This window comes from Lissotriton helveticus, chromosome 4_1, assembly GCF_964261635.1.
Source record: "Lissotriton helveticus chromosome 4_1, aLisHel1.1, whole genome shotgun sequence".
Classification (NCBI taxonomy): Eukaryota; Metazoa; Chordata; class Amphibia; order Caudata; family Salamandridae; genus Lissotriton; species Lissotriton helveticus.
Window position 1 is genome coordinate 1,355,311,267 of NC_136063.1, and position 15,652 is coordinate 1,355,326,918.

At 43.3% G+C, this 15,652-nt stretch overlaps 1 long non-coding RNA gene across 1 annotated transcript; it reads right to left on the minus strand.

Annotated features, from left to right (window-relative positions):
• Positions 1 to 13,921: 13,921 nt before the first annotated feature.
• Positions 13,922 to 15,452, minus strand: LOC144827515 (uncharacterized). Its single transcript, XR_013610226.1, has 4 exons — positions 15,359 to 15,452; positions 15,172 to 15,258; positions 14,867 to 14,933; positions 13,922 to 14,298 (listed from the first exon to the last, which is right to left on the minus strand). It is a non-coding gene; the product is annotated as an uncharacterized LOC144827515 (long non-coding RNA).
• Between the last annotated feature and the right edge of the window lie 200 nt (positions 15,453 to 15,652).

Here is a 15,652-nt window from a genome sequence, read left to right on the forward strand (position 1 = left end):
AGTGTCCTTTCTTTTCCTTTCAACAGTCACTCACATTCTCCCACTATTTCTACTTTAGTCTTCTTCCTCTCTCTTCCCTTCTTTCGCTCCCTTATTCATTTTACTTTTCTCACTTTCACCCTATTACACCTTCTCTGTTTTTTACTATGTAATAAACAATCCCTCTGTGTTTCTACCTCTAGCTCTCTTTCTCTTAACATTACTCTCTTTGTGTTCTTCCCTCATGCTAACTCCTTCATACATTTTTTTTTCTTTTATTGGGGTGCGCGCCCCGCTGCGCGTACCTTGAGGAAAAAGCAATTGACAGAGATTCTTTAAAAATATAAGTTTATTTTTATAAATTAAAGGTAGTTCTAAAAAGAACTGTTTTTTTTTTCTTTTTGTTGTTTTATATTTTTTTTATTGTTTTTTTTTAACATTTTGTACTTTTTTGGCTTTTCTGAACAGTTTTATTTTTTTTGTATTTTTTATGGGGAGAAACAAAAAAAAGGGAATTGAAAATGGCTCAACTGGAGCAAAAAACAAAAAACTGAAAAAATTAGGGTTTTTTGGGGCAATTGTGGTTGTTACCAGCAAGGACGATGAGCGTTACGCTCTTTTCAACATAGGAGATGAGCTTACCACAATAAATACATGTTATTCGGAAATCCTCAAATCGTGATTGAATGCAAGGCATCGTCTCCGTTGTCTCTGGTCCCGATGGAGTGGGTTGCTTTCTTTTGGAGGTGGTCCTTGAAGATTGGGGGAGGTTACTGGCCAGTTCCCTCATCTCTGCACGAGAATAGTTGTTTGGATGCTTGCGGGTCATGTGTCTAATCATGGTATTATTACCAAAAGAATACTTCTTGTTAGGGTTGCCCCTTGAAAGTTCCATGCCACAGATTAGGCAAGTCACCTTGGCCGCATTGACTTTTTTCTTGCCCTCTGGGATAGAAAAAACTCCCATACAATGTGTGGCCTTGGCTGGTATGGGGTATTGTGTTCATGCAGCCATCTACTCCCCTCCTCCTCTTCCTCTTCCTCCTCCTCCTCTTCTTGACCACCAATGTAATGTTGTGGTGGTCCTCTTGGTGGTGGTGGTGGTGGTGGTGGTGGTGGTGGTGCAGATGCTCCAGCTGCTGCTGCTACTGTAGCCATTTTAACGTACAAAATATTTCTCTAAGTTGTTCAAACAGGTCTTCCTCAGTCAAAGGACAAAGTCAGAATAAGGAAAAAAGGTGGGGTCTTTCATCATTTGGAAAACAAAACTGTTCTGGACCAATGAAAATTGTTATTTTCAAGTCACATGATCCGGGCTTTCATCATTTGGAAACCAAAACTGATCTGCACCAATGAAAAGTGTTATTTTCAGATCACATGACCCGATGCGCTTACGCTAAGCGCCCCGGGGCGCGTCCGTAGTCGCGCCCCGGGGCACGCCCGGGGCGCGTAGCGTAAGCGCGTCATGACGTTGCGCGATTGTGTGCGCTTGCGTGCTTCCGGGTGCGCTGACGCAGTGCGTCATATGACGCATCACGCGGCTACGCGTTTTCGTTCATGGGAATAGCGCTAACGGGACGCTCCCCGGTACACGCCCCGGGGCGCGCCGTAACATTGCGCTTACCCGTGCGTTCACCGGTACACGCCCCGGGGGCAAAAAAAAATAAAAAATATTTTAAAATATTACATAATTATACAATATAAAATTCGTTATAAAATGTTTTACTTTTTATACCCATAGAGATTTGTTAATAAAAAACCATTGAAATTCACTGAAAAAACCATAGGTTTGTGTTTCAAAGTTTACATTACAGTGAAAGGAGGTCTGTCACTCTGTCACAAGGATGGTGTCATCAGTGATGTCATGAGTGATGTCACTGACCATGTCATGAGTGATGTAATATGTGACGTCATCAGCAGTGCATTGCACACGCAAGTTATAGTGAGTCCAACTAACTATAACGTGGGAATTTCAATGGTTTTATGTGAGTAAAACTTCCAGCTAACTATAACTGGTGTGAAACCTATGGTTTTTCCAGTGAATTTAATAGGTTTTTTAAATGCTCCTAACTATAACTGGTGTAAAACCTATGGTTTTTTCAGTGAATATATATATATATATATATATATATATATATATATATATATATATATATATATATATATATATATATATATAGTAAGTAAAACATTTATTGTTTCTGATTTATTAAACCATTACAAAAATACAATTGAATGCGCATTTCATCAGTAAAAAAGTCTTAAAAGGGAGATCTTAATTATTAGAAGATATAATGATTATAAAGTAAGGGTTTGAGGAATGTTCATAGTTCCTTATGTTTTGTCCAGGCCACCGACATCTTGGTTTGTTAGTTTAAGCACCACTAATTTCAGGAATTTCAACTTCCCATTTAGTGACGGAAGTCCTGGGTCGAAGCATGCAAGGACTGCTTGTCTCCGTGTGCGTATTCTATGTTCATTAAAGGTTGTTTTTAGGAGAGTTATTCTTTCCTCTTTCATCTTCGAGCAGGAGCATAGCAAATGTTCGATGTCTTCTTTCCCTGCGCCCCATAACCTGCATGTTGTCCCACAGTTTCTTCTCAGCCATGGTTGTAGATGTGGTATGGCTGGTAGGATTCCTAGCCTATTTTTTAAAAAGGCTTCTTTTGATTTCCTGCAATACCCCAGTCCAAAATAAGCCTGTTAACCGGGTGATTTGTATGTACTCAGAGTCATCCAGGCGTGACGCCTATGGGCAAAGGTAGCTTTGTCCTCTATAAAAGAGAGTCTATTTATACTCTTATTTACTTCATGTTTAAATTGTGCGTGCGGTAGTAAGGTTTCCCATAGTTCTTTTAGTCCTGTGATAGCCAAGGACTCCTCTAAGTACTTTTTCCCCAGCATTTTGGAGCAGCTATACAAATCTTGCCAAAGCTGATGGTTTAGTGTTCTCCTGTGAATTCTTTACTTTGTATCAGCACTTAATGTACGATCCTCTCCTTGCGAACAGTTGTTTCGTTCAAGTTCTAGCCTGATCTGGGCTTGTGAGGTATAAGGTGGCAGATTTAAGAAGTCTCTGTACGCTTTTGAAATGATTGTGCCAGCAATATCACGTCTGTACCTCTTAATGCTTCGCTGCCATTGGTAATAGATGACTGTATTTTAACTTGGGCAACGCAAAGCAATGGTAGGAGAGTGGGGCCGGTCAGCTTAGTTTTAAGTTGTTTAAGTGTTGTCACAATCAGCATAACTTTTCTTTTTGTGGCCACAAGGTGCTTTAAGAAGCGGCCTCCTTTGTCGACTATAATGCCAAGATATTTATATTCAGAGCAGTTCGCGACGACCTGTGTTCCAAGGAGCCAGGAGTGGGACTTTTTGTTCCTAATTATTGACAGCACTTTAGTTTTGTCAATATTTACTTCAAGTGAATTCTCTTCAGCGTATCCATGCAATGTGTTAATAAGATGCTGTAGACCTACTTTGGTGTGACTAACCAGGACCACGTCGTCTGCTTAGGATATGCTGGGCAAAGCTTGACCCCCAAGTCGGGGGGCATGTGCCTTGCAGGCTTCTAGAGCAGGTGGCAGATCAGCTGTAAATAAATTGAAACAGGTTGGTGCTAAAACGCACCCCTGCTTAAGGCCTTTTGTAGTTGGCATGCGCCTAGAGAGGTGGGTGCCATTCCCAAGCTTCACCTGAACCCACGTGTTGGAGTGCAGTGCGATCAAATGGCTTAGGAGAGGAGCGGGAATCCCCCAGAGGGCTAATTTTCTCCAAAGATTGGCTCGATTGACGTTGTCGAAGGCCGCTTTGAAGTCCACAAAGCAAAAGTGAAGGGTTTGTTTAGTCAGTTTTGCTTTGTCTATAAGTAATGATACTGCAAGGAGGTTTGTTGTAGTTCCCGCGTCTCTGCAAAATCCAGTTTGGCTGGGTGGAATTATATTGTGCTTGGTAGCCCATTCGCACAGCTGTGTCAGTAGAAGCCCTGCAAAGTATTTTGCCTCAATGTCCAGTAGGGCTATCAGGCAGTATTTTTTTGGTAAAGTTCTGTCCCCTGCTTTGTATATTGGCGATATAACTGAGCCCTTCCATGAGGCTGAGAGGCGCCCAGATTGGCTGACCGACGTATAAAGTGGGGTCAGAGATTTTGCCCAATATTCCGGATCAAATTTGAAGAGGGCTGGGGGAATTCCGTTTGGCTCTGGAGCTTTCCTTCCTTTGGAGATTAGTTTCCTAATCGTAACATCATTGATTTCCGTTTCTGCTTTTTCATATGGTTTTGCTGTTTGTGGAGGATGGGCCTCCTGTGCATCCTGGGGCATGTTTGTTCCGACAGCCTGTTGGTTAAAGTGAGTGTCTAAGAAAGATTCCCAGGAATTATTGGTTATATGTGATGTTAGTCCACCATATTTTGGGTTTAAAAATGTGTTCAGTGTGGACCAAAATCGGGCACTATTGTTCCCCTTGGAGTCGTAGTGAAGTTTAGCCCAGAAATCTTCTTTATTGGATCTTTTGATCTCCTATTTGAGTTTTTTTAGATCAGCCCGGTGCTTGCGAAGCTGTTGGAAAAGACTGCTTTCACCTTGGCTTGCTCTCAGTAGCCTTAGAGATTTGTTAATCACTTTTTTATGGTTTATTAATGCCAATTTCTGGGTGCTTGAAGTCTTCCCTGTGACCGTGAGGCCAAGAGATGGGAGGTGCTGTACTGTGGTTGAATATGTGTTTGCGAATTCGGCCGTAAAGGTTTCCCATAGGGTAATTGGGTTACCCATAGGTTAGTTTAGACTGTTTAGTTGTAGTTTTGCTGCTTGAAGTACCTCCCTAGTGTTTACAACAGAAGATGTAATTCTTTTAAGATTCATGGTATGACAGGCATGTGGTCCTGTTGGATTAGGAAAAGTTAGATCCGGAGAGGCAAGGATGGAAACTTCCTGGGGACGATGGTCGCTATCCCCCATGTCTCCTAGGCTGAAACCTAGTATGTGATGGAAAAATGGAAAGGAAACTAGCGTAAAGTCTATTGTAGAGGTTGCGTTGCCTGAGTTGAATGAGGCAACAGATGGCGAATCATCAGCAAATCTTCCATTTAAAACCCTCAGGCCGATATGCTCCAAGTCTTCTAGCAGCTCTTTCGCCAGCTTAGAGGTTTTTCCTTGGCCACTTATGGATTGAGTTGGAATATTCCAATAGTAGGACTGAGCCTGAGTGTCCTTGTTTATGGAGGAACCTAGAATATATTGGTTGAAGTCCCAAGATAAAATGAGATTGGAGGGAGAGTACATAGTCATTAGGTGATGTAGATGGTCCATTAGAAGTTTCGACTCCTGTTTCTTCTTTTTTGGATTGATATAGGTGTTAGTCAGCAGCACCTCTTCTTTTTTCCCACTAAGGTTTAATCTGAACAGTGTTTATGGCCGAAGAGTGGGTGGTTAATTCCTGTGCGCTGTGAATGTTTGAGATCTTAATGTAGGTTGCTAAGCCACCCGCTAGCCAACCAAATTTGCTTTTCCTTGTGGCTGGAGAGTGGTAATAGGTGTAGCCTTCTATATGGGCAGGCTCCTCCAGCCATGTTTCCTGAAGGAGGATAATATCGAATGATTTCACGTTTTGAAGGTTCCATGAGCACAGTTTCAGTAGCGAAGTAGCCAAGTTCGAACCCACCCCTTTTTGGTTGCCCTGTCATTGTGGGTAGCTTGGCGTGTTCATTATTCTAAATGGCCGAAGATCATCTGGGTTGTCAGAATTAAAGGCCGTCATACTCTTTTGAGTATTCGTTGCCTGTGTTTTTGGTGGTGATCGACCCAGGGCACCCCTGAGCACTGACGTGGTCTTGGAAGTTTTCTCAGTTGGTCCGTACCAAAGTCTCTCGAGCAGGGGGAACGGATATCCTATGTTGTAGTATAGGGCGGATTGGATCCCCCATGCTTTGAGGGTGTTTTGCTCCTCCAGGATTTTGTTTACGATTTCGGACGACCTCCAGGTTGCTTTTGTAGCTTCCAAGTCCTGTGTTTTGTCAATTTTTTTGAATTCTACTGAGAGGAGGTCAGCTGAGCGTACACCGTTTGAGGTTGGTATAGTGCTGAGGAGTCGAAGTAGGTTACCTCTGTTCAGGATATCAAATGAACCCTTTGATTCATATTCTGGGGTAAAAAGAATAATGGTAGAGTTCCTGGTTTGGTCTACCGGCTAAGCTGTTAGATACTTGCCGCCCAATTGGATTCCTCTGTTGTTAGTGATGGGCTGTTGTGAAGTTCCTTTGGAGGGATCATGAGGGGAAAATGTTCGAGGCTCGGAAGCAGAGGGAGCTGTGGAATCACCAGCTGGAGAAGGATGTAGTTGGACTTGGAAGCCCAAGGGTCCTGTTTTCATCGGTTATTCGACCAGAGGTCGTGAACAGTAAGGAGTGGTCGTAGATTCTGGTGCCAAGTTGGAGCCGTGTGTTGGTAGTGCCACCCTTGACTCAAATAACAATGGTTGTATGAGGGGGCTGACATCCTTCCCTTTTCTGGATCCACTATATTCCATAATGTTTAGGGTGCCAATTTGGCTGCTGGTCTGGGCGCTGCTGATCCTTGGGAGGTGAGGGGGAGCGTTTTGGCGAATGACCCACTGATGGTGCCAGTACAATTTTATCCATGATGTTAGCTGTTGTAGGATCTCCTTTTGAGAGTTCGAGACTGGCTGTTGTGCAAGGATTGGTGTAAGAGTCTCTTTTGTGAGACCCTTTTGGCAGGCCTTCTATCAAAGTAGATACTATTTCCGGGAGTGATGCTAATTTGTTGATGATCGGACCACAACTACAAATCAACTTTGCTTCCTGCTGAGCTCTGCCAAATAACAAATTTAGTTAGCCATTTTCTTGTCAATTTGCCCCTCAAAAAGGGCCAAGGTGTCGAGTAAGGTCAACTGTAAGTCCATTTTGTCCGACTGATAGTGGAGATTGTCGACGGTCCGTTGCATTGTGCTTAAGAGAATATCCCAGGTATTTGACACATTTGATGCTAGAATCCCAGATTTGGGCCCTGGTTGATTTAAGGGACCGGTGGGTGTAGAAGAAGCGGAAAGATTTTGTCGAATTATTGAGTTCAAGGGGATAACCTCCTGATCAGAAACCTGTTTGGTACACTGATTTTTATTGTTAGTTTCAACTGTGGACACAGGTTGTTTAACCGGGGTGACCAGGGTGTAAGAAGCGATTAAATCTGCCCATTCCTGTGATCCCAGGTAGGTGAGATTGATGGGGCCTTTGCACCCGGAGTCTTGTGTGTTTTCTGCGGCCTCCTTCGGGTGTACAGCGAAGCACTTTTCTTCTACATTTGCTTCGGTGGGCAGTTGGCAAATCTTTGGGCCATCCGGTGGTAGAGGAAGATATTGGTGGGTCATTCAAGTTGGATCCGCCAGGATCTTCTTGCCCTCGGTTAGGACCCTTGCCACTGCTTGTAATAAAGCTACGCGAGGGGTGACTTGCCTTCTGGTTAGTTGGAGTGGTTGAGGCAGTAGTACGCTTGGGAGAGGGGGATGAGCCTGAGGGCGACTGAGCTACTGGTGCCCCTATTATTGGACTCCCCTCCCGCTTCCCCTGCTTTACCATGTACAGATGAACAGTCTGTTGTGAGAGGGGTGTTGATGGTGTCTGGGGCTTGACCCGTAGATTGTATTTCTGGCGGTTCCTGAGGAGATAGTGGAAGTAGGGAGTCCTGAAGGCCCAGGATTTTTCCACTGGATGAGAAGATAGAGGAAAGTGGATCCTTTAAGAATTGAAATTTTGATGTGATTTTTGGTTGGCGAAGATAAGGATGATAGACCCCAGCCTGGAGAGCTGGGTCGCTGCATGCCCTGACTTCATCCATAGATGAGTCCGGGCTCACACTGGCTAGTTTTGTGTTCTCATTTTGTTTAGTCGTGGGCTTGGACTTGGACTTAGTCTCAGGCTGCGCCCTTTTCTTGCCCGACCTCATGTCTGGGTATAACCCAAAAGTTGTAGAGGTGTCAGCTCAGTTGGGCCTCCACCTGGCCCCCTTCACAGAGCCCGGTTTCGTAGGGCCCTGTGGGGGTACAGCGACTAGGGGACCTTGCCGGTGGGGCGGAGAATGCAGAGACCCCCCACAGAACCGTAACTTGGCCTTTGAGGGGTCCGAGCAGTTATGACGCGGCTGAATGATGGAAAAGTCATAGGTAGTTGCAAGAAGTCAGCGTTCGGGGGGAGGAAAACAGCCACCCACCTTCTCCAGCGGCTCCAGCGCTCCCCAGCTAATGGTTTGAACCGAACCTCCTCGGACCCAAAGACTCCCAAGACCCCAAGGCAAGTGGGCGCGGAGGCTCAGCGATAATGCAGCAATGGTCTGTGGTCTATGATCTGCTCACTGTATTTTCAAAGCTGCGCAAACAGCAGCTAACGGCTACCAGCCAAGCTCAGCAATCCAGTAGTAGTCCAACAATTGGACAGTCCAGGTGAGGTTTAGGATGCTGTAAGAGCTTCAATGAGAGCCAGCAGAGTCTAACTAACCTGGCCTTGATGCTCTCAATGATGTTCTCGATGGTCCCCTCGTTCCGCGATCTCCAGGAGCCTGTAGCCAAAACCCAGGAGCCCAGTCTCCTCCCCTCTGCCCCTTTCCTGTTGAGGTAGAGGCACGAAAGCCACAGAAAGCCGCGGGGGAGCTGTGAAGGGAGTCACAGACTCAAAAGTGTACACAAGAGTACACCGCAGGATCACGGCGCTGCCTCTCCGCCTTTCTCCACCTCTCTGCCTGCCTGCCTGCCTGCAAGACCAGGCGGGGGGGCGCAAGCCCGCGAAGCCTGTTGAGCCCGTTGAGCCCGTTAAGCCTGCCCGTACAGACCGTACCGCGTACTCAGGCCGTCGTCCGTCCAGCAGGCACTGGCAGTCAGATGCCGTACGGAATGTGGCAGGACAAGGGCACGCTGGCCGGTGGCGATGGCGGTGGCCGGTGGTGGTAGAAATCACGGACGCAGAAGCAGCAGCATCCTCCCAGCTCTCACTCGTGCTCTGTGCTCTGGGCAGGGGGGCAAAGCCTGGACTGGAGTAACTCCCAAATAGCATAGCTGTGTTCTTTCACTTTCGTTTCACCTGCTGAGCTCACCGGTACGGCCATAGAAACCGGTCCCTTTGCTGTTCACCACAATCCTATATTTATATATATATTACCTACTGTCGGTCACCAGTAGGTAGTTATAGTTAGAACCTACTTTCCATAGGAAATCCACAACATTCTATTTGGAATAACTTTGGCGCTGGTGGACGAATCTTTGCGGATTTCTGGCCTGTTCGCCTCCACTCCTTCCCTGAAAGTTTCGGGGTGATTCGTCCAGTGGGGCTGAGAAAAAAAGGGGGGGTCCCACAACGTGTTTTCCCAATGCAATTTTCCATTGGGACCTTTAGCCAGGGCTACAGCGCGAACGGATGAACGGAATTACACCAAATTTGGCAGAGAGGTAGAGTTTGGTTCGCAGATTTTGCTTTGTGTTAAATGATGTTAATCCGTTCAGTAGTTCCTGAGAAAATCAAAAGTAAAATCATAGTGATATCTATAGATGAAGTACTGATCGCGTACGGGGATCCGTTCAAATCCGAGTACGAGCTGCTGGCTGATTGTATGTCAACTGTCTGTCAACACTCCAAACCTGGTAGTGCTGGTAGCTATCTTGTGCCTAGGTAGAACCGAGTCACATTAAAATAGTAATAGAAAGTTGAAAATTAAGGAAAGGGGTTAGGGTGGAAACATCCTGACCCTCTAGTCCTGCTCAGGGGATCCCAAAATATATATTTTTTAAAAATAAGAAATCGTGGGGTACGTGTATCGTACGCGTATGCGGTGGAAAAGGAGAAAAAAACTAGAAGTCCGTTTTATTCTTAATTAGCCCAACGGGGGGCCAAATTCCGGGGGCATTTTTTTTCCATAATGGGGGGCTTGTAAGGCCTCCCGAGGCCCGGGGTTTTATTTTGAAGTATGTTGGGGGGCTCACTCCCCCTGCCCCCGCAGCCCTGGGGACCAGCTCCCCCTCGGGGCTTTTTAAAAAATATATTTTTTTTAACAATAATGTTTTCAGCTCCCCCTCCCTCTCCCCCCCCGTACACGTCCCGGGGACAGCCAACTTCCTGGATCAGTAATATGTAAAATGACCTTCCAGCCCCGGGGACCTGAATTACCCGGGGCTTTTAATGTTGGGAGGGGGTCACGCGGCCCCCCTTCTGGAGCCCTTTATGGCCTTGGGTACCACCCACCTCTCAGGCCCGGCTCTTGGAGTGTCTCGGGGTGCCTACATTTCTATGATAGTATGTAAAATGTTCCATTTTTTTTGGGCACCAGTTGTACTTTTTACGCATGCGCAGCCTCGTTTCTAAGCCCACGTTTCTTTCTTTTTCTTCAAGTTCGCCAAGCAAACCTCTCCTCGTTTCAGGTAATAAATTTGCCGCTTTCTTTTCCCGGGCCGTGTGTGTCATACGCTGCTATACTTTTGCAATATTTTAATAATTATATATAATTATATTCTATCTATATTGATTTGAAACATATTCCCGAGGCACCAAACGTTGATTACATACTCCGCCCACCGCCATTTTAGAAGTTTTCCTCCGTTATTTTTATTGTACCTTTTACTTTCATTTTACCCTCCGCCTATCTTCTCTGTGATCGATGAGATTTCCTGCCACAGACACCACGGAGTTTGTCCTCGGCCTCCGATGTTATCAGACTTGGTCACACGTATAGTTAAGAACTAATTTGAAGGAAGTAAGCCACAGCCATTACAACGCGTGCCCGTCACCACAAAGCCATTTTCATGCTTATGGCTTTTTCATGCGTAGTAAATGTATACTAGTAAAAGCATGCATGGTAAAGGCATGCGTGGTAAAGCCATATGTGTGCTAATGAATTCGTGGTGACGATCACGTGTGCTTATGACCGCGTTGTAATGGCTGTTTTTCCCCAGGACACTGCAGGAACAGAGTCTGTGTGTGGCGGACTCCAGGGCATGAGGCGGTGGGCCACGCAGCCTCCCTCACACTATATAGAAATCTATGGGGGTTGGTTGTTTTCGTGTTTTGAGGGGCGTCTTTGAGGCCCACGTACTTAATTTTGTAGGGGGATAGGTTTGCACGAGAAAATGTTGCAATAGGTTTGTAAATGTGGTACACATTGTTTTACTTTGATTTCCTTTGTATGTTGTAGTCCATTCAGAGAAAATATAATTATTGTACAGCTAGTACTTTTCAACCCTACTGTCAAACATCTTACTATAGTATTTCAAATTATAAATATTTTAGTTGTGGACCTTCCCCCCCCAAATAAAACAAGTATATCGTTTTTTTTATTAACATTTAATAAAACAATAACTGTAAATGTAACTTAAACATAATTTAATAAACAACTAGAAAAATAACTTTAATAAAACAGTATTATAAACAAATTGTGATGTGGACACCAAAAGACTTTGGGTAGGTAATCTGCAAAATAAAAAAGAAAAAAAAGAGTTTAAAGTTATGTAGATGTGACTAAATAAGGTGAAGCATTACAAGTGAAGGTAACACTACGATTTTACGTTTGCAGTGTGTCTAGTACATTTCACTTCTGTTATAGTCCCGCGTTCAAGTGGTGTCTATATGGAAGTGCCTACTGCGTTACTGACACAAAAGTGGCACAACCGGATTGTAAATACGCCGACTTATTTCTAATGCATTGCAATGGAAGCATTGTATATATAGGCCGCTGTGCTTACCTTGTATATTTAGTGCGGCCAAACACTGTGGCCACCGGAGTTCACAACTTCAATACACCTCTGCTTCTACACGTCAAAATAGACAGCAGTGTCTATAACTTTAAAAGAGAAATGATGTCACATAGAGAGAGAGAGAAAGAGAGAGAAATCAACATTAAAACTGTCTTGCAGAGTCTGGATTTGAGATTTTTTCTTGAAAAGTCAGACACAGATTTACAAGCTCCTTGCGGGGGGAGCTTAACTTCAAGGAAAAAGAAGAGTGGAGCTGCAGGGGCTGTAAGGGGGGGGACATCAAAGCCTCATTAACAATGAAAATGTCTTTAAAAGACATGTTTGGTGCATTGCTCTTACTACATTGGTAAAGGTATGAATGCTTTTATTTGAACGTACATTGATATTGTTCTTATCAGCAAACAATAATATTATCATACAAGCATGGATCATGACATATATTGGTATAATTATTGTTGATCCTTGCGCTGCAATGTACGTACAAGTTCCGATAGACATTGACATTGCGTTGACGGGCATTGTCGAGGTGAAATGGGCACACACTGTGGCATACGTTCGCTTTGCATGTACTGATATTGTCGTTGTCGGGCCTGCACATATCATGACATACATTGACTTCATATTCACCCGTCCCAACATTAGTATGGATAAGATTACCAATCATATTTTAGTATTCACACTAAACAATCCCTTGCCAAGTTCAGATTGAAACCATGTTCCAGAGGTTTGGCTATCAAGACACAGTGGCAAAGCATGTATACCCACCACAGTTCTTGCTATTAGCAAGTTTACTATGAATTGGATAACTGGACTCAAACTTAGTGGCCTCAAAATACCGACAAACTAATATTAAGAACTCAGTACTAACATTCATTTGGATTTCAATTACTTTCGCTTTTGTGCTTGTTTATAACCAACTAAGGACCAATCTCGGAAATATTTTCAAGTACACTCACAACAATAGAAAAAGAATGAATCGTCTATTAGGCATGTCCAATCATATAAATGAGATTCAGTAGTTCAAGTGAATGTTTCCAAACGGAAGAGAAGAGAATTGAAATAAGGAGAACGTTTTGCAATTCACATGAAAAATTCAACTTTTGTCCTTTGGTGAATGCTGCAGAAAGCAAATACATTTTAACACGAACATAGCTCCACTCTTTTTAGTGATTGCCCTATTTCTACTTTTCTATTAAAGCTCATATGAAGTCCTTGTACAGTGTGCACTAAGAAGACGGATGCATTTAAAGATGCCAGCTAAATAGCGAGCAGATGGAACATTGTACATTGGTGAACTTAAATGACTGAGGAATCAGCTATATCACAAGCTCGCCCTGCTGCTGTGCGTTGTGCAGAAGGACATAATGGAGCTCCACCGTTTTTGAAGAACTCTCACGGTCTTAAACGTGTTTACTAGCACCATGGTCCATATCATCATGAACAGGCATTTTCTAGGTTATTGCACAAGCTTCAGTCAGCACAGCTATGAAATCGGCAGCTTAATTTGTAAAAACAAAAGTAAGTGTTGGGGTCCTCGACATAGGCCACTGCAGCTTGTAAACATTTACCCTGCCAGCGAGAGTACCAATAAAACGACTAACCATCAATTCAGACTTTTCTAGGCCCCCCCAAAGCCATGAGCGTGGCTTGAGTTGCAGGTATTAGACATTTTCAATTTATATTGAATTGATAAACAGCTGTTGTGCTCATCTCTAATTTAAGAAAAATAGCGTCACCATGTGGCAGACAGTCATAAGTGTGGGTGCTGACAAGTGCAGGTGCCGAACACCGAAAACCACTGGCTCAAATTAAGTACTGGAAATATGGTGAAGATAACATTGCTTCTTGTTTCTGAGCTGTGGTAGCTGTAGGTTATGCCGGGCCCAGTGGGTCAGTGCACTAATGCATTAATTTCAGAATCCCAGAATTTCATCCTTCCATTGATAAGATGAGTAACATTGAGTCGCGTACAATAGTTATTCAGCTCCAAGGGGTGCATGTCTACTTTAAACAAACTGTTATGGACTACTTGGAGGATTTCTGGGTTAAGGGTATGTGCTTTAAACAGTGTAATGTCTTGAAAACTCTTGTCAATGACATGGCTGGTGAATTAGCTTAAGGAGGGGGCGGAGCTTGCCAGCGCCGATGGCGGACGCTTGATCTCGGAGCTCCGCGCCAGCGCCTGAATAATCCTTTAATTATCCTCCCCATACGGAGCCTGAGGGGGTAAAGTGGTGCACATACCCAACCGGAGTGTGTAAGTATCAACCCAGGCGGTAACAAACAAAACTTGCCCACATAATAGTGATAAGACGCAACAACCTACTTCCATAAAAAAGACAGTTTATTTTAATTAAACAAATTACATAAAAATGCACAAGAGCAATAGACTTAAAAAATATATATGAAAAAATGCAATACACAAAATCAAATAAGGAATTACAATAACAGCAATTAGGACACAATAATCAAATTCATAAGAACATCTCAGTTCTTGAATTAATTATAAAATATGTTGTCGACGCGCATTTCGGTGACCAGCGCCTTCTTCAAGACAAATAAATTTTCAGGTTCCTAAATGTAAAAACATAATTATTAATTCAAAAATACATTCATTTACTTCAAACAATAAAAACAGTAACTCATATTTATAGGTCAATACAATAATCAAAACAACCCTCACATTATAACATCTTATGAAAACTGTCAAGGCATAACAATTGGAAGTAGGTGAAGATATAATGCGAACCAGACGGATAAGCAAGTGGTAGCCTAATTGGGGAAGAGATTTGGGAAATACTGACTTCTGTGCTCATTTAGGGAAGTTAACGCACAATCAAATGTCAAGAATAGGGCAATTACACTAAACTCATGATGAACAAACGATAATAGGCAGATACACAGAGATGCATATAGATATATCAAGGATAGAGAGAGTATAGGAAGAATATAAAGGCTACAGTTCATTTGTCTCTTAGTTTATTCTGACTGGTAATTGCAAATCGGTTATTGATATTAATATATATTTAACACAAGCCAAATTATTTCTTACAAGATTATACTAAATGCTACACATGGTGTGTTAATCTATTCAGCTACTTGTAAGTTCTGGTCAATAACAAGCAAGCACAGATATACTTACTTGTAAGCTAGTGCATGGACATAAATTGCGTTATTTGGCACGACTTCTCACAATATGAAAGAAACCTCTGAAAAATGGAAAGGTGCTATTAAGTCAGAGCAACAATTAATCTTAGCGCAAAGGGCAGTGATATATTCACTGCAACATTAAAGGAGAGAGTAATATCTCCTAGTATATAGCGCTAACTAATTAGTTTGACAAACACTTTTGATAAAGCCTAAAATAACTAGCATTTCTCATGGTTTACAAGAGGCAGTTGGTTATTCCTAGCAAGAATATTCAGACGACCTAGTCAGAGAACTTACAGAACGTATTTGGGCTGATGCATGTAAATGGTTCAACATCATTAGATTTCGGTTGAGGTCTGGATAATCTTTATAAATGTCAAGTCTCTGAAGGACAAGATAAACAGAGGCGAAGGTAACGTTAAACACTAAGATTGTAATCTTTATTTCAGAGTAGTTTGTGTTACTGGCGGAGAATATTCCCTACCTCGAGAGAAGTTGTTTACGTGTTGAGATTTATTGACGAAGAATAACTATTTGATAAAAACGCACTGTCTTGTGTATCCTTTTTTAGGGCTCGCCTGCTGGGCGCATGCGCCTAGCTGGCGAAGCTCTATTGGGGCTTAAACAGACTTTACCGAACTTGGCGATTTGGTGCTGTGCCCGTGGCTTTTAGGTCAATGCGCTTGCGCATTGACCTAAAATGCGCGTGCACATCACCAAATCACCGTCTGTTCCCTCAGCCGCACTCCCCCCACACCTTTGAAGTGAAGCTTAGCTT